The sequence below is a fragment of the Scophthalmus maximus genome, chromosome 16, assembly GCF_022379125.1.
Source record: "Scophthalmus maximus strain ysfricsl-2021 chromosome 16, ASM2237912v1, whole genome shotgun sequence".
Taxonomy (NCBI): Eukaryota; Metazoa; Chordata; class Actinopteri; order Pleuronectiformes; family Scophthalmidae; genus Scophthalmus; species Scophthalmus maximus.
In genome coordinates this window covers 17,225,606-17,232,308 of record NC_061530.1, presented here as the reverse complement: position 1 = coordinate 17,232,308, position 6,703 = coordinate 17,225,606, and the positions used below count along the sequence as shown (strand labels likewise).

Genomic DNA, 6,703 nt, shown 5'->3' with positions numbered 1-6,703 from the left:
GCATATAACAGCACGGCGGAGGCCGACATTCACTTATTGCACTTTGACTGACAAGTGCAGATGAAAACCAGTCGGACATTTGTAGAGCTGAGGTTTTTTTTTTCCTTTTTTGACTTCCTGTCATCTTGTGCAGTATTTATGTACAAAGGACGAAGGAGACAGGTGCAAAGTTGACCACAAAAAAATAAAGGGACTGTCGAGGGAAGAATACTCGTCCTTCATCTAGTTCTTTAACATCACAGCTCAACATATTCGGGGGGCGGGGGGCACCTTGGGAGCATGGTGCCTGCATGGGCTCGTGATCTGATACGACGGACTGCTTGTCATGTTTCTGCCAGACATTGGAACATATTTCCTGCAAGGGCAATAGATGAACTGAACAGACAATAGGAAAAAATACATTTGGAGGATGTGAAAATGCAAATCATGTCTCACTGCCTCATACAGCGCCGAGTGCACCAAGTGGTACGGATACACGTGTGCTACCACCAAGGTGGCCCCAAAACGGAATGCCAAAGCTGCAACGCGAACAAGCCACAACACAACGGAAGTGAGAGACGAGAGATGTTGACATCATGTTGCCATGACGATTCTTGGCTTGTTAGAGGGGTTTTATTACAAACTAATGTGTTTGTTGAAGGAAATGACTGTGAATTACAACCACGGACGTAGCACTTATGGGGGGAGAAAGGGGGACAGACTACCCGGCGCTGGAAAGCCTGGAATTAAAACGTTTTTTGTTTGTTTGTAATTAGAGTTTTCTAAGTAATTAGTGTCATAACATTTAAATAAAAAAATGGCTGAATACATTGGTTGACAGATTGAACTATGTATTTTTAAAAAAAAGTGGACTTTCATTGAGGGCCCCTCTCAAGGCAGAAAATGGTTTAGTGAGCCCATCAGGACTCAGCATGAGAATCTTTCAGCTAATCGTTTTTGGCATACCAGTGACCTCGTAACGTCTTCCCTCAAGAAAGTAAAGTCTGGGTCCCAAAAAGATTAAAAACAAATCAAGGGAAATCAACTGTTAATTTATTAATTTCGAAAGAAATTCATAAACGGTGAGCTCGGAGCTTTTCAAAACTCCTACTACGACAGCTAGCTAGCAGCTACCTAGCTGAGATCGACACAGCTGCTATTGCTAGCTCGCTAGCTAACGGTAACTTTTACTAGCTGAATACAGTAGGAGTTAGCTAGCTAGCTACTATCAGAACACACACACAGTATCATAAATGAATCAGCATCATATCTGCGGGGGCCCCACAGAGACTGCTTATGTATAGGGGCCTGGAATTTGGTGCTACTACCCTGATTACAACTATTGACAAGCTGCGGCAATGCGAGAAAGTGAATGCCTAAATATCCTTAAGAGAGACACCGATTGACGCGACAAGGCAAGCGAAGTTTCAAATTCCTTTGTTTATCAGTCAAAATGAGACGCTATTCACCTTGTGGTTTTTTAACATTACGGAAAGAATTTCGCCCTCGATTCTTTTTTTTCCCTGCGTTGGCACCACACGCTTGCACATTTTTTCTTCTTCTCTCGGACGCAACAACGGTATGTCCTTGGATGGAAGCAACACCTTTTCTTTTGTATTTGATTGTAGCAGAATCATGCAAAAAAGAAAGAAAGAAAAAAAACCTCATGAACATTTCTCCATTTCTATGTTCCCCTCTCTTGCTGTTCACCAATTCAAATGTAGTTTACACAAAGAAGAAAATTAATGAAGTGCGTGCATTTTTTGCGTCGCCACATTTCCAGATGATGAATGGTTCGGTAACTAAATCCATTTGTTAATGGAAAGCACTTCTTTGAATATATTCAAATTGTTGTTGTGCTTTAATCGCTTTGCTAATTTGTTTTTACCCCGATTCATTATTGTTCGTGATGTAATGAAATGTTCTATCTAATCAATTAATTATTCCGTGTAATTATTTATTAACACTCGATTGCATATCCACAGCAAGCGCGGGGGAAACATGTTCCGTATGAATATTCCGTCACACAGCTGAGAGGAAATGTATTTGTTATTGGCGACTAAAAGGCAATATTGCTGTGCGCGGAGATGCATTAATTAAAGGAATTATGCAAATGAAAAACAGACTGCCTTTAAAATCTATTTATCTATCAAATATGAAGTATATCCACATTGGTTTTTGAAAAGTGTAACTTTTGAATTAAAGAATAATAATTTAACTTATAAAGCAATATATATGAACTTCAATGTAAAAAATAAATGACATTTCACTGCGTGGTGTTTGTAAGCATTACTGACATGAACAAACAACCTCAGAAAATATGACTAACACATATCGAGCTGCCCTCTGGAATACTGTATTGCCGTAAACAAACTCTCCGTCGTTCTGGGAGTGACCGAAGGTTCACACTGCGAGTTGCACCTTCAAGACTCGCCGCAACATGAATTGGGTTTCTTGCGTCGCGAATGATATCGTTCGCATCGGGGGCGGCCCGGTCCACTCGGTCAAACCTGTCAAACCTGCGGGCACACCCTGCTCTGTTCGTGTGAGCTGGGGACACCGACGCCCACAACACTGCTCACAACAGTGTGAGTGTTTGTGTGTGTGAGGGCGAAGGTGTGCGTTCACTGCTCTCCTCTGCGGAAGTCTACAAAGAGAAGTCTACAAAGAGAAGTCTGCAAAGAGAAGTCTGCAAAGAGAAGTCTACAAAGAGAAGTCTGCAAAGAGAAGTCTACAAAGAGAAGTCTGCAAAGAGAAGTCTACAAAGAGAAGTCTGCAAAGAGAAGTCTGCAAAGAGAAGTCTACAAAGAGAAGTCTACAAAGAGAAGTCTGCAAAGAGAAGGAGATTCAAACCGACAGACAGGCGGCTCCAAAAGCAAAAGGGTAAGACCATTAGTGGCTTTCTCTGCTCTTAACGACCTTCTCCAACTCCCTCTCCAAGTCGCTCTCGCGGCGGAGGAGGGTGATGGAATTTCATTACTTATGATTGAAAACCGATGGAGTTTTGACGGCAGAATGAGATGGAAAGGTGCACTCAAAATGCCGGTATACCCTCCAGATGCCAGCAATCTAATTTACTGTCAGCGGTAATAAATGGGGGAGCCACCGGATGGCACAGATAAGATGTTTTTTCAGCATCAGGGTTATCACTTAATAGCTGATAATGTCTGCGGGGAGCAATTGTATCTGACAGTTAAAACAGGGGGGCCTCAGCTCCTGGCAGGGGAAATGATCATCGGCGCGGAAGAATTGTTAATCTGTCAAATCAATGTGACTTCACTCAATAAAGTCTTCATAAAAAGGACTTAAGTTTAGGCCACGGTGTTAATGATTCACACTTGTGGAAGAGGATTTCCCTTTTAATGAAAGTGAAGAGTCATGTTGCTTTAAACAAAAAAAAAGGACTAATACTTATACAGAGTACAGACACTGATTCAAGGATACACAGGCCTGTCGAGTGGAATTGATTTCACATTTAGATTTTGTGTGTCGCCGGGTGTTTGTCGAGATGAGAAGAGAAAAGGATCCGTACATTTTGAGGAAGTGTTCGAGGCAGGAATGTTGTCTGGGTAGCTGCAAGACATTCCTGAAAACAAAGATGGAGGCAGTAACAAAACACACCCTACTTAGCGCAGTGAACAAAGGCTGAATCATATCTTCCACGAGAGATGCCAAGTCTCAACAAACACAACCATATCACAGCATTATGACATTGGACACTGGGTGTTTTTTTCCTTCATTGTACACAAAGCCTTTATTGTGAAACCCGAGAACAAAATGTGTCTCACGGTGAAAAAGAAAAAATAATCTGCTTTGGTGAAGCTGTGGTACACATGCCCCATTACATGTCTGCCATTCTCTTCACAGAGCCAGTCCACCTATCCTCGACCTATCATTCTCCACTTTCTTTTTGTCAACAACCCCCCCCCCCCCCCCAACATAAATAAATACGAACAAAAACAGCATGGGTGGAAGCGATAGTGAGGAGTGGGATGAAAAGTACCCGGACACAATGCAAACTCAGCCCAAGAGCCACAAGGACAAGGAGAGCGTGAGCTCCGGGAGGAAATGTCCCAAGTGCTGCCTGCGGACACGGGACTGTCTGATGAGCCCCGAGTGCGGCAGGGCGCTGCAGATCTCCAGCGTCGTCGCCTGGTGCGGGATGTGCATCCGCATGTTTGTGTGTAAGTGTCAACCTCGGATGTGTGTGTGTGTGTGTGTGTGTGTGTGTCCCGCTACTTGGCCATGATCCTTTGCTGTTCTGACGGCTGACAGAACGGGAAAATGATTTCCTGCTTGGATGAGAATCAGTCTACGCAAACAGAAATATTAAACTGTGAACATGTCTATAATATGTTTTTTGTATGTGTATATACACTGCAATTCAAATTCTGCCAAAGTGGAGTTAATACCTTTCCAAAGTGAATCATCCTCAGAAAATCTATTCAAAAGCACTTGTACTTGAACTAGCATTTTTTATTGTCAATCCATTAATGTACAATATTTTCCATTCTCACTTTCTTCCTTTTTACAATTGCAGAACCAGACCTTGGACATCCTGACCCGCTCTCCCTGGCTTCTTTCATTCTCAGCGTCCTCCAGCTTTTCGTCACACCATGGTTTATTTTTTCTTTCTTTCCAACTCATCCGCCGAACTCCTTTAGTTCCTTGTCCACATGTTGCACTATTCAACATGACAAACAATGAAGCCGTTTCTCTGAAAAGCGTGCAGGAAAACAAACAAGGAAGGTAATATTCAGTGCCATTGAATGGCTGAAGGAATGTGACTTTAATGTGCTCATCTTTGTAAAAGGTTTATTTGAAAAAAACATATCTAATTGATCAGTATTTAGTCAGTGCAGATGCTGTCATATGTCTATCGTCGAGAGGTTTTCAGTTATTTAAAAAAATTGTAAAAAAATTATGTTGGTAATAAAAACTATGTGAACTTGACTACATTATGTTTGGAGGACTTAACCCCAGTAGTTTAACCCCCGTCGCCGTCTTAGAATAACAGTGACACGACCAGAAAGATTAGGACCCATCTAGAGTGATGAAGACATTTATAACCAAACTTTCAGTGACAGCTCTGTAACAAGGACAAAAGTGTGCTCGGTTCAATGCGACATGTAATAGAGACCTGCGGTTAATTAAAATGCTTTGACAAGCGCGATGCGACTTCATGACATCAGCGTCAACTCCTTCGTCTGAGGTCGTTCTGGGGGGAAAAAGTTAGTAATTGCACTGAAAATAACCAAACCAACAAAGAATATAGTTAATTGTTTTAATGTCAAGGGGACATTTACAACGTTGACTTTCACAGAAGCTAGGGCAAGTTGTTTCTCAGACAGGCAACACGTCGCTCAGCCTGTCCGCTGAAGCACGGAGCAGGTTCGGGGCGTCGTCATTGGGAAACGGAGAAAACAATCTCATATTCGCTCGCTCGCTCTTGCACATTCATGCAACAAGATCATCCGATCGTCAGAACAAGAGCGAAACGTGTCAAACATTTGACCAAATACGAAGCTAACGACGTTCGGCTGCGCAGGGTCGGCACTGCTCGTGCTTTCAGTTGAACCAGTGTCATATAATCTTCTGATCGATAAGCAATCGAGGAGAGTGATTGTGAATAACACAAGAGGTTAAATAGAGGATAAGATGTCATTGTCAAAATCAAGAGAAGAAAAAAAGAAAGAAACAACTTGATGGGTACAGCGACCGCCTAGGAACTCCAGAATGCCGGATAATCACCCTTTGATTATTTTGTACTTTCCCAGCTATGCGCTGCGTGCAAACTAGCAGGCTTCGCCCAACGTACGGTAGTACAGCGCAAACAGAGCAGAACGACAAATCCCCTGTTGCTTTCCTGTTTGAAGCAGCGGTGAAGCCTCGAAAAAACTCCTCCAATAGATTCATCATCGGAGCTCAGAGACACAACGAAAGAGCCCATTACGAACGTGGTTGCGAGAGTAATACTGAGGTTAAAACCCACGGGGACGAGCGTGGACTCTCTGAGAATCATGTGTAGTTAATCTCTCTCCCTCCTTTGCTTTTTATTTGGTATTATTGTTTCTTTTCCTTTTTCTTTCTTCCTCTAGAGTTCTCCGATCCTCTGTCTCCCGTCCTGTCGCTGCCTCTTGTGTGCCACCGTGTCAGCGTATGGCATCACAATACAGAGGGTGACATTTCAAGCAGACAGATTAGGGCTTCTCTCCAATTAATTTTGCTTTCCGTCCCCCTGTTAAATACACAATCAACCGAAGGCGAAATGTCAGTGAAACAAACGAGGATCCGCCCGCGTAGCTGACAATTACCCGCCAAGCACCGCAGAAATGCCAATATGTTAAAGTGGGAGCAGTGTGTGAGATGAATGGGGACGAATGGCAATCTTCGAGGAGGCTTGTTGTTCCGGCGGCGCTGACCGGCGCCATGTGTGCGCGGTCACCTGCCATGGTCACACGATGAAGTGACAGACGACACGTCAGTGGAAAGATCAATAAAGGTTTTGAATCATATTATCTTTATGTCTGTCATATCTAATGTTTATTTGTAATAATCAGCATGAGTGAGGAAGGGATGGATAAGAAATAAGTTTTGAAATAGAAAAAAATATCATATCCAATAATTAAACATGTTGAGAGCTGCAACAGTCAATCGATTAATTGATTAGTAATCGATTATTAAATCAATCGCAAAGTAGTTTTTATGATAAAAAAAGTCAAAA

The 6,703-nt window shown here is 42.6% G+C and overlaps 1 long non-coding RNA gene across 1 annotated transcript; it reads left to right on the top strand.

The window, feature by feature from the left end:
- The first annotated feature begins 2,544 nt into the window (after nucleotides 1-2,544).
- On the top strand, nucleotides 2,545-6,494 carry LOC118288011. Its single transcript, XR_004785786.2, has 3 exons — nucleotides 2,545-2,862; nucleotides 3,847-4,163; nucleotides 4,520-6,494. It is a non-coding gene; the product is annotated as an uncharacterized LOC118288011 (long non-coding RNA).
- Nucleotides 6,495-6,703: the final 209 nt, after the last annotated feature.